Source organism: Drosophila bipectinata, chromosome 4 (genome assembly GCF_030179905.1).
Source record: "Drosophila bipectinata strain 14024-0381.07 chromosome 4, DbipHiC1v2, whole genome shotgun sequence".
NCBI lineage: Eukaryota > Metazoa > Arthropoda > Insecta > Diptera > Drosophilidae > Drosophila > Drosophila bipectinata.
This window is the reverse complement of record NC_091740.1, coordinates 6,902,730-6,915,275: the sequence shown is the minus strand read 5'-3', so window position 1 is coordinate 6,915,275 and position 12,546 is coordinate 6,902,730. Positions and strand designations below refer to the sequence as shown.

The 12,546-nt window shown below is 39.6% G+C and overlaps 1 long non-coding RNA gene across 1 annotated transcript; it reads left to right on the top strand.

The window, feature by feature from the left end:
- The first annotated feature begins 6,004 nt into the window (after positions 1-6,004).
- LOC138926875 (uncharacterized) lies at positions 6,005-8,116 on the top strand. Its single transcript, XR_011443567.1, has 2 exons — positions 6,005-7,513; positions 7,802-8,116. It is a non-coding gene; the product is annotated as an uncharacterized lncRNA (long non-coding RNA).
- Positions 8,117-12,546: the final 4,430 nt, after the last annotated feature.

The window sequence follows — 12,546 nt, the reverse complement described above, 5'->3', positions numbered from 1 at the left end:
CACTAAATCACGACTTATTGACAATTAATTGAGTAAGAGATATTTTTGGTGCAATTTGAAACAAAGTAAAGTAAATAATATCCATTGAAAATCTAAATAGAAGGAATTTTTGCAGATCATAAATGGAATAACTTGCAAAAACCGCAAAAAAAATCCTACGGGTTTTGGCGGTGATACCCGTGACCCCAGCAACTTCAGAACGATCATTTTCTACTTTGAAAATGGAGAATGAAAGATTATCTGAGAAACACGATGGGTCAAGAGCGTATCAATAGTCTTGTATCTTTGAACATTCATCATCGCATAACTTTGACTGAAGACGAAATTCTTAGAAAGTTTTTTTAAAAACCATAAGAAAATTTAAGAGCGACTAGAATTGTTTGTGGAACATATATTTTTTCTTGATCAGTCATATTGATTAAATTCGTAATTATCCTCTTTGTTATTATCTTCTATTGCATTAACTATTCGAAAATAAATTACGAAATTCTATTAATATTTTTGTGTTTCAACTTCACCAAAATGCCCAATAAAAGCATAAAATTTGAAAGTATATGATACCATGAGGGGTTCCGGACCCGAAAACCCCCGCCTCGTGGATCCGCCACTGGTGTCAATTGTAAGAATTGTTTGTGTTGTTTTTGAAATGTGTGTATTTGTGTACCCCCTGAAAAGAAAAAAGGTAAAACAAAGTATTATTTTCAAACGGAGTAACAAAAATAGTTTCAATAAATTTTGACTGTGTTTCGTTCTCTTTTAAATGAACGCACACTTTTTTGCACTTTTTTTTTATATTTGGATTGAGGTCAGATCCTTTAATTTAGAAAATTAGAAGAAGTTATTAGTTAACTTATACGACAGGTATCCAAAATCTACTAAGACATAATTTTCAATCCTGAGACAGTATTGACCGATGAAGCTGTAGCTCTTCTTATGGATGAGAGCTTAACAAAAAAAAACAGTGTTGTTCAATAAGGGAGCTAGCTAAGCATAATATTTTTCCCTAGTGAAACAAGGTGGATAAAAAAAAAAGGACTGCCATCCCTTTGAAATGGTGTAGGTAAGTTCTACTTCGGATACACATTTGGAGGTCATTTCAGATTATCAAGTTAAATTTTCCTTTGATATGAAACTACAAACCAAAGAACAAATGCAATGACAATAGAAATGAGTTATGTTAAGTTGAGGCGACGATGCGGGGCCAGTCACTGACACCCCCATCCACTTGAGCCGCCGGGGCTACATATGATACCGCATAGGCAAGAGGTCTTACAAGGGGACCTCCCCCTCCTATCTACTAATGTGCCCAAGAGTGTGCTATTTTTCCTGCGGCTCGCGGTCCCATCAAGCTTCCCGGATGAAGGTAACAAGTCTGCGTGGAGCGAGGTGTGTTAGGTCCGTGAGTGCAATGACACAGGAGGTGTGCGGCTGTCTCTTCCTCTTCTACATCCCCACAGCTCCTGCAGTAATCATAGTGTGGCACCGCTAATCTAACCACCTAGTGATGGCCTTGGCTGCAAGACTGCAGTCCTGCCTAATGAGAGTGATAAGCATCATTGATCTTTTCCTAGAGCGGATAGACCATATCATGCGTCAGTTCCTGCAGTTTTGGAGATTTCTCTATTTCCTCAGTGCAACGCGGTCAAAGTGATCTCTGCATCTTAGCCTACATGTAGCTAAGGGAATGCTTACAAGTTCCTTCTCTGGGAGGAGAGGATTGGTAGTACCTGCCCTTGCTAGTTCATCAGCGGCGCAATTTCCCTCGTGGTCCCTATGTCCGGGCAACCATGTGAGGTGGATGTCATGCTGTTCTGCCATCTCGTTAAAAGATCTGCGACAGTCATTCACTGTCCTGGAGTTGGATGAAAAATCGCCAAGGGCTTTGAGTTCCGCTTGACTGTCTGAAAAGATACAGATTGTGTCTTGATTGCCAGTAAGTGCTAGAGATCATAGTGCTTCTCCGATAGCTATTACTTCTGCTTGGAACACTTACTTCTGCATTGATTATCGAGCATGGCAGGATGTTGTTGAACGCACCTTCTATGTCTAGAAAAGCAATGTGTGCGTATTCCTTGTCACTAAGTGCCTTTTCGACGAAGGTAGTGATCTCGTGAAGAGCCGTCTCTGTGGATCGGTCCTTCCTATACGCATGCTGTGATCCCGAGATATCATCTGGGTTGATGGAAAGATTAATGTGGAGGCTCTCTCCATTGTCTTGAGGAGGAAGGACGAAAGGCTTATAGGTCTGAAGTCCTTAGGGGTGCAGTGTGATGGTTTTCCCGCTTTGGGTAAAATTGAGTCGATTGTAATCCGATCCGACTCCCGATTGAGTCAAGATTGTAATTGAAAAATCAAGACCTGGGAGAGGCCATGAAATTGGCTAATGATGCTTTGACCGACGCCATGTAAAAGCGTGAAAACGAGGATTTATGCTTCCAAATTGTTTATAAAAAAGTTTCTGAAATTTGTTCGGAATACGAGATTGAAATAAAAATCGCATTTTACATACCTTTTCTCGACACCTACATTTCTCATCTTCAGAGTCGATTCCAAAAACCCAAAACAGTTTTTCAAAGTTTTGGACAGCTATTCCTCAAACAAGGATTCGACGAGAAGAAATGTGCAAGCCTCTACCAATTTAACCAAGTAATACTGGATTGTTCCGAGAGTAATTTCATTTCATAAGTCAAAATGTGGAGACAACGGATCTGCAATCAAAACATCGAAAATGCACTTGATGCATTAGCAGTGAGTATCTCCCAAATTCCCAGATAATATTTGGCTAAAAAATAATGCCAGGTTTCTCATATATTGTACCAAAAAATCTGATTGATTATAATACTAATAGATTATCATTTATTTTCTATTTAATTTAAAAACAAAATTTTTTAATTTAAAAGAATCAGAGAAAAATCACTAATCACTAAATCACGACTTATTGACAATTAATTGAGTAAGAGATATTTTTGGTGCAATTTGAAACAAAGTAAAGTAAATAATATCCATTGAAAATCTAAATAGAAGGAATTTTTGCAGATCATAAATGGAATAACTTGCAAAAACCGCAAAAAAAATCCTACGGGTTTTGGCGGTGATACCCGTGACCCCAGCAACTTCAGAACGATCATTTTCTACTTTGAAAATGGAGAATGAAAGATTATCTGAGAAACACGATGGGTCAAGAGCGTATCAATAGTCTTGTATCTTTGAACATTCATCATCGCATAACTTTGACTGAAGACGAAATTCTTAGAAAGTTTTTTTAAAAACCATAAGAAAATTTAAGAGCGACTAGAATTGTTTGTGGAACATATATTTTTTCTTGATCAGTCATATTGATTAAATTCGTAATTATCCTCTTTGTTATTATCTTCTATTGCATTAACTATTCGAAAATAAATTACGAAATTCTATTAATATTTTTGTGTTTCAACTTCACCAAAATGCCCAATAAAAGCATAAAATTTGAAAGTATATGATACCATGAGGGGTTCCGGACCCGAAAACCCCCGCCTCGTGGATCCGCCACTGGTGTCAATTGTAAGAATTGTTTGTGTTGTTTTTGAAATGTGTGTATTTGTGTACCCCCTGAAAAGGAAAAAGGTAAAACAAAGTATTATTTTCAAACGGAGTAACAAAAATAGTTTCAATAAATTTTGACTGTGTTTCGTTCTCTTTTAAATGAACGCCCAAGAGTGTGCTATTTTTCCTGCGGCTCGCGGTCCCATCAAGCTTCCCGGATGAAGGTAACAAGTCTGCGTGGAGCGAGGTGTGTTAGGTCCGTGAGTGCAATGACACAGGAGGTGTGCGGCTGTCTCTTCCTCTTCTACATCCCCACAGCTCCTGCAGTAATCATAGTGTGGCACCGCTAATCTAACCACCTAGTGATGGCCTTGGCTGCAAGACTGCAGTCCTGCCTAATGAGAGTGATAAGCATCATTGATCTTTTCCTAGAGCGGATAGACCATATCATGCGTCAGTTCCTGCAGTTTTGGAGATTTCTCTATTTCCTCAGTGCAACGCGGTCAAAGTGATCTCTGCATCTTAGCCTACATGTAGCTAAGGGAATGCTTACAAGTTCCTTCTCTGGGAGGAGAGGATTGGTAGTACCTGCCCTTGCTAGTTCATCAGAGGCGCAATTTCCCTCGTGGTCCCTATGTCCGGGCAACCATGTGAGGTGGATGTCATGCTGTTCTGCCATCTCGTTAAAAGATCTGCGACAGTCATTCACTGTCCTGGAGTTGGATGAAAAATCGCCAAGGGCTTTGAGTTCCGCTTGACTGTCTGAAAAGATACAGATTGTGTCTTGATTGCCAGTAAGTGCTAGAGATCATAGTGCTTCTCCGATAGCTATTACTTCTGCTTGGAACACTTACTTCTGCATTGATTATCGAGCATGGCAGGATGTTGTTGAACGCACCTTCTATGTCTAGAAAAGCAATGTGTGCGTATTCCTTGTCACTAAGTGCCTTTTCGACGAAGGTAGTGATCTCGTGAAGAGCCGTCTCTGTGGATCGGTCCTTCCTATACGCATGCTGTGATCCCGAGATATCATCTGGGTTGATGGAAAGATTAATGTGGAGGCTCTCTCCATTGTCTTGAGGAGGAAGGACGAAAGGCTTATAGGTCTGAAGTCCTTAGGGGTGCAGTGTGATGGTTTTCCCGCTTTGGGTAAAATTGAGTCGATTGTAATCCGATCCGACTCCCGATTGAGTCAAGATTGTAATTGAAAAATCAAGACCTGGGAGAGGCCATGAAATTGGCTAATGATGCTTTGACCGACGCCATGTAAAAGCGTGAAAACGAGGATTTATGCTTCCAAATTGTTTATAAAAAAGTTTCTGAAATTTGTTCGGAATACGAGATTGAAATAAAAATCGCATTTTACATACCTTTTCTCGACACCTACATTTCTCATCTTCAGAGTCGATTCCAAAAACCCAAAACAGTTTTTCAAAGTTTTGGACAGCTATTCCTCAAACAAGGATTCGACGAGAAGAAATGTGCAAGCCTCTACCAATTTAACCAAGTAATACTGGATTGTTCCGAGAGTAATTTCATTTCATAAGTCAAAATGTGGAGACAACGGATCTGCAATCAAAACATCGAAAATGCACTTGATGCATTAGCAGTGAGTATCTCCCAAATTCCCAGATAATATTTGGCTAAAAAATAATGCCAGGTTTCTCATATATTGTACCAAAAAATCTGATTGATTATAATACTAATAGATTATCATTTATTTTCTATTTAATTTAAAAACAAAATTTTTTAATTTAAAAGAATCAGAGAAAAATCACTAATCACTAAATCACGACTTATTGACAATTAATTGAGTAAGAGATATTTTTGGTGCAATTTGAAACAAAGTAAAGTAAATAATATCCATTGAAAATCTAAATAGAAGGAATTTTTGCAGATCATAAATGGAATAACTTGCAAAAACCGCAAAAAAAATCCTACGGGTTTTGGCGGTGATACCCGTGACCCCAGCAACTTCAGAACGATCATTTTCTACTTTGAAAATGGAGAATGAAAGATTATCTGAGAAACACGATGGGTCAAGAGCGTATCAATAGTCTTGTATCTTTGAACATTCATCATCGCATAACTTTGACTGAAGACGAAATTCTTAGAAAGTTTTTTTAAAAACCATAAGAAAATTTAAGAGCGACTAGAATTGTTTGTGGAACATATATTTTTTCTTGATCAGTCATATTGATTAAATTCGTAATTATCCTCTTTGTTATTATCTTCTATTGCATTAACTATTCGAAAATAAATTACGAAATTCTATTAATATTTTTGTGTTTCAACTTCACCAAAATGCCCAATAAAAGCATAAAATTTGAAAGTATATGATACCATGAGGGGTTCCGGACCCGAAAACCCCCGCCTCGTGGATCCGCCACTGGTGTCAATTGTAAGAATTGTTTGTGTTGTTTTTGAAATGTGTGTATTTGTGTACCCCCTGAAAAGGAAAAAGGTAAAACAAAGTATTATTTTCAAACGGAGTAACAAAAATAGTTTCAATAAATTTTGACTGTGTTTCGTTCTCTTTTAAATGAACGCCCAAGAGTGTGCTATTTTTCCTGCGGCTCGCGGTCCCATCAAGCTTCCCGGATGAAGGTAACAAGTCTGCGTGGAGCGAGGTGTGTTAGGTCCGTGAGTGCAATGACACAGGAGGTGTGCGGCTGTCTCTTCCTCTTCTACATCCCCACAGCTCCTGCAGTAATCATAGTGTGGCACCGCTAATCTAACCACCTAGTGATGGCCTTGGCTGCAAGACTGCAGTCCTGCCTAATGAGAGTGATAAGCATCATTGATCTTTTCCTAGAGCGGATAGACCATATCATGCGTCAGTTCCTGCAGTTTTGGAGATTTCTCTATTTCCTCAGTGCAACGCGGTCAAAGTGATCTCTGCATCTTAGCCTACACGTAGCTAAGGGAATGCTTACAAGTTCCTTCTCTGGGAGGAGAGGATTGGTAGTACCTGCCCTTGCTAGTTCATCAGCGGCGCAATTTCCCTCGTGGTCCCTATGTCCGGGCAACCATATGAGGTGGATGACATGCTGTTCTGCCATCTCGTTAAAAGATCTGCGACAGTCATTCACTGTCCTGGAGTTGGATGAAAAACCGCCAAGGGTTTTGAGTTCCGCTTGACTGTCTGAAAAGATGCAGATTGTGTCTTGATTGCCAGTAAGTGCTGGAGATCATAGTGCTTTCCCGATAGCTATTACTTCTGCTTGGAACACTTACTTCTGCATTGATTATCGAGCATGGCAGGATGTTGTTGAACGCACCTTCTATGTCTAGAAAAGCAATGTGTGCGTATTCCTTGTCACTAAGTGCCTTTTCGACGAAGGTATTGATCTCGTGAAGTGCCGTCTCCGTGGATCGGTCCTTCCTATACGCATGATGTGATCCCGAGATATCATCTGGGTTGATGGAAAGATTAATGTGGAAGCTCTCTCCATTGTCTTGAGGAGGAAGGACGACAGGCTTATAGGTCTGAAGTCCTTAGGGGTGCAGTGTGATGGTTTTCCCGCTTTGGGTAAAATTGAGTCGATTGTAATCCGATCCGACTCCCGATTGAGTCAAGATTGTAAATGAAAAATCAAGACCTGGGAGAGGCCATGAAATTGGCTAATGGTGCTTTGAACGACGCCAAGTAAAACCGTGAAAACGAGGATTTATGCTTCCAAATTGTTTATCAAAAAGTTTCTGAAATTTGTTCGGAATACGAGATTGAAATGAAAATGCCTCGTCGATGCAGTCGGCAAAAAAAATCGTTGCTCATCTTCAGAGTCGATTCGAAAAACACAAAACAGTTTTTCAAAGTTTTGGACAGCTATTCCTCAAACAAGGATTCGAAGAGAAGAAATGTGCAAGCCTCTACCAATTTAACGATGTAATACTGGATTGTTCCGAGAGTAATTTCATTTCATAAGTCAAAATGTGGAGACAACGGATCTGCAATCAAAACATCGAAAATGCACTTGATGCATTAGCAGTGAGTATCTCCCAAATTCCCAGATAATAGTTGGCTAAAAAATAATGCCAGGTTTCTCATATATTGTACCAAAAAATCTGATTGATTATAATACTAATAGATTATCATTTATTTTCTATTTAATTTAAAAACAAAATTTTTTAATTTAAAAGAATCAGAGAAAAATTACTAATTACTAAACCACGACTTATTGACAATTAATTGAGTAAGAGATATTTTTGGTGCAATTTGAAACAAAGTAAAGTAAATAATATCCATTGAAAATATAAATAGAAGGAATTTTTGCAGATTTTAAATGGCAGAACTTTCAAAAACGTCAACAAAATCCTACGAGTTTTGGCGGTGATACCCGTGACCACAGCAACTTCAGAACGATCATTTTCTACTTTGAGGAGAATGATTATCTGAGCAACACGATGGGTCAAGAGCGTCTCAATGGTCTTGCATCTTTGAACATTCATCATCGCATAACTTTGACTGAAGACGAAATTCTTAGAAAGTTTTTTAAAAAACATAAGAAAATTTAAGAGCGACTAGAATCGTTTGTGCATCATATATTTTTTCTTGATCAGTCATATTGATTAAATTCGTAATTATCTTCTTTGTTATTATCTTTTATTGCATTAACTATTCGAAAATAAATTAAAATTTGTGTAAAAAATTCAATAAATTACGAATTTCTATTAATATTTTTTGTTTCAACTTCACCAAAATGCCCAATAAAAGCATAAAATTTGAAAGTATATGATATCATGGGGGGGGGGTCCGGACCCGAAAACCCGCCCTCGTGGATCCACTGGTGTCAATTGTAAGAATTGTTTGTGTTGTTTTTGAAATGTGTGTATTTGTGTACCCCCTGAAAAGGAAAAAGGTAAAACAAAGTATTATTTTCAAATGGAGTAACAAAAATAGTTTCAATAAATTTTGACTGTGTTTCGTTCTCTTTTAAATGAACGCAAACTTTTTTGCACTTTTTTTTTATATTTGGATTGAGGTCAGATCCTTTAATTTAGAAAATTAGAAGAAGTTATTAGTTAACAAAGTATTATTTTCAAATGGAGTAACAAAAATAGTTTTAATAAATTTTGACTGTGTTTCGTTCTCTTTTAAATGAACGCACATTTTTTTGCACTTTTTTTTATATTTGGATTGACGTCAGATCCTTTAATTTAGAAAATTAGAAGAATTTATTAGTTAACTTATCCGAAAGGTATCCGAAATCTACTAAGACATAATTTTCAATCCTGAGAAAGTATGGACCGATGAAGCTGTAGCTCTTCTTATAGATGAAAGCTTAACAAAAAAAAAAAAGCAGTGTTGTTCAATAAGGGAGCTGAAACTAGGTGGATAAAAAAATATGACTGCCATCCCTTTGAAATGGTGTAGGTAAGTTCTACTTCGGATACACATTGACCTTCAAAATTCCAAATTTCAGATTATCAAGTTAAATTTTTCTTTGATATGAAACTACAAACCAAAGAACAAATACAATGACAATAGAAATGAGCTATGTTAAGTTGAGGCGACGATGCGGGGCCAGTCACTGACACCCCCATCCACTTGAGCCGCCGGGGCTACATATGATACCGCATAGGCAAGAGGTCTTACAAGGGGACCTCCCCCTCCTATCTACTAATGTGCCCAAGAGTGTGCTATTTTTCCTGCGGCGGCTCGCGGTCATATCAAGCTTCCCGGATGAAGGTAACAAGTCTGCGTGGAGCGAGGTGTGTTAGGTCCGTGAGTGCAATGACACAGGAGGTGTGCGGCTGTCTCTTCCTCTTCTACATCCCCACAGCTCCTGCAGTAATCATAGTGTGGCACCGCTAATCTAGCCACGTGTGCTCCTATTAACTAATACCCGGTGATGGCCTTGGCTGCAAGACTGCAGTCCTGCCTAATGAGAGTGATAAGCATCATTGATCTTTTCCTAGAGCGGATAGACCATATCATGCGTCAGTTCCTGCAGTTTTGGAGATTTCTCTATTTCCTCAGTGCAACGCGGTCAAAGTGATCTCTGCATCTTAGCCTACACGTAGCTAAGGGAATGCTTACAAGTTCCTTCTCTGGGAGGAGAGGATTGGTAGTACCTGCCCTTGCTAGTTCATCAGCGGCGCAACTTCCCTCGTGGTCCCTATGTCCGGGCAACCATATGAGGTGGATGATATGCTGTTCTGCCATCTCGTTAAAAGATCTGCGACAGTCATTCACTGTCCTAGAGTTGGATGAAAAACCGCCAAGGGCTTTGAGTTCCGCTTGACTGTCTGAAAAGATACAGATTGTGTCTTGATTGCCAGTAAGTGCTGGAGATCATAGTGCTTTCCCGATAGCTATTACTTCTGCTTGGAACACTTACTTCTGCATTGATTATCGAGCATGGCAGGATGTTGTTGAACGCACCTTCTATGTCTAGAAAAGCAATGAGTGCGTATTCTTTGTCACTAAGTGCCTTTTCGACGAACGAAGTGATCTCGTGGAGTGCCGTCTCCGTGGATCGGTCCTTCCTATACGCATGCTGTGATCCCGAGATATCATCTGGGTTGATGGAAAGATTAATGTGGAGGGTCTCTTCATTGTCTTGAGGAGGAAGGACGACAGGCTTATAGGTCTGAAGTCCTTAGGGGTGCAGTGTGATGGTGTTCCCGCTTTGGGTAAAATTGAGTCGATTGTAATCCGATCCGAGTCCCGATTGAGTTGAGATTGTAATTGCAAAATCAAGATCTGGGAGAGGCCATGAAATTGGCTGATGATGCTTTGAACGACGCCAAGTAAAAGCGTGAAAACGAGGATTTATGCTTCCAAATTGTTTATCAAAAAGTTTCTGAAATTTGTTCGGAATACGAGATTGAAATGAAAATGCCTCGTCGATGCAGTCGACAAAAAAAATCGTTGCTCATCTTCAGAGTCGATTCGAAAAACACAAAACAGTTTTTCAAAGTTTTGGACAGCTATTCCTCAAACAAGGATTCGAAGAGAAGAAATGTGCAAGCCTCTACCAATTTAACGATGTAATACTGGATTGTTCCGAGAGTAATTTCATTTCATAAGTCAAAATGTGGAGACAACGGATCTGCAATCAAAACATCGAAAATGCACTTGATGCATTAGCAGTGAGTATCTCCCAAATTCCCAGATAATAGTTGGCTAAAAAATAATGCCAGGTTTCTCATATATTGTACCAAAAAATCTGATTGATTATAATACTAATAGATTATCATTTATTTTCTATTTAATTTAAAAACAAAATTTTTTAATTTAAAAGAATCAGAGAAAAATTACTAATTACTAAACCACGACTTATTGACAATTAATTGAGTAAGAGATAGTTTTGGTGCAATTTGAAACAAAGTAAAGTAAATAATATCCATTGAGAATATAAATAGAAGGAATTTTTGCAGATCATAAATGGCAGAACTTTCAAAAACGTCAACAAAATCCTACGAGTTTTGGCGGTGATACCCGTGACCACAGCAACTTCAGAACGATCACTTTCTACTTTGAGGAGAATGATTATCTGAAAAACACGATGGGTCAAGAGCGTCTCAATGGTCTTGCATCTTTGAACATCCATCATCGCATAACTTTGACTGAAGACGAAATTCTTAGAAAGTTTTTTAAAAAACATAAGAAAATTTAAGAGCGACTAGAATCGTTTGTGGATCATATATTTTTTCTTGATCAGTCATATTGATTAAATTCGTAATTATTTTCTTTGTTATTATCTTCTATTGCATTAACTATTCGAAAATAAATTAAAAGTTGTGTAAAACATTCAATAAATTACGAAATTCTATTAATATTTTTGTGTTTCAACTTCACCAAAATGCCCAATAAAAGCATAAAATTTGAAAGTATATGGTATCATGGGAGGGGTCCGGACCCGAAAACCCCCCCCGTGGATCCGCCACTGGTGTCAATTGTAAGAATTGTTTGTGTTGTTTTTTAAATGTGTCTATTTGTGTACCCACTGAAAAGGAAAAAGTGAAAATAATGTATAATTTTCAAATGGAGTAACAAAAATAGTTTCAATAAATTTTGACTGTGTTTCGTTCTCTTTTAAATGAACGCACACTTTTTTGCACTTTTTTTTATGTTTGGATTGAGGTCAGATCCTTTAATTTAGAAAATTAGAAGAAGTTATTAGTTAACTTATCCGAAAGGTATCCGAAATCTACTTGTGTAGGGGGGCGTGGTTCCGCAAAAAGATCCCAGAAAAATTAGAATGTTGAAATAAGAAGTCGGGGGCGTTTTTCGGATGGTATAACGCGGTCAGCTTTATTCGGCTGCTTACATGAGATTGATCTTAAAAACTAGTGAAAAAAAAAGAGATCGCCGACAGCCAACGAGCGAGAAGAGAGGGCACAGAGGGGCGAGTGTGGACGCGCTCTTCAGCGCGGGTGCGCTCTTTAGCGTGGGTGCGCTCTTTCGCGCGGGTGCGCTCTTCAGCGCGGATGCGCTCTTCAGGTGAGTGGCACCACGGCCCCTCACCTAAACATTCCGCCCCCCTTGCAATCACTCGGGTTGCAATAGCTCCCTCGAAGTTACGGCTGGTGGCAGGCTCCGGATACGACCCATCCAAACACGGTGCTCTGGGCCACTTGGAGTCCGTCCTGGATCTTCAGGAAGCCCGGTTGAATAATCCGTGGGTACATATCTGCGCCCAGGACGACGGAGATTGTCGCTGGCAGATGGAATCGCTCATCCGCCAGGGTCACGCCTCGGAAGTGGGCACGCACCGCCTCGCTCAGCTCCCGGGACGGCGTACGAACTCGCACGTGAGGCTCGATCTTGAACATGACCTCCAGCCGAACGCTGTCATCGGTCGTTGACCCCACGGTGGCGGAACACACCTGTTCGTCCCCCACGCTGGTAGTGGGCAGCCGGAAACACGCAGCGAGCGAGGCGTCGATGCAGCTCGAGGGCGTGCATGGGTCGATGAGGGCCCCCGTATCGAAGCTCCGGGTCCCGGTGTCGATCCGCACTAGTGCAGTCGGCAGCACGTTGACGCTGTTCCGTTGCAACAGCGATGAGAGGGT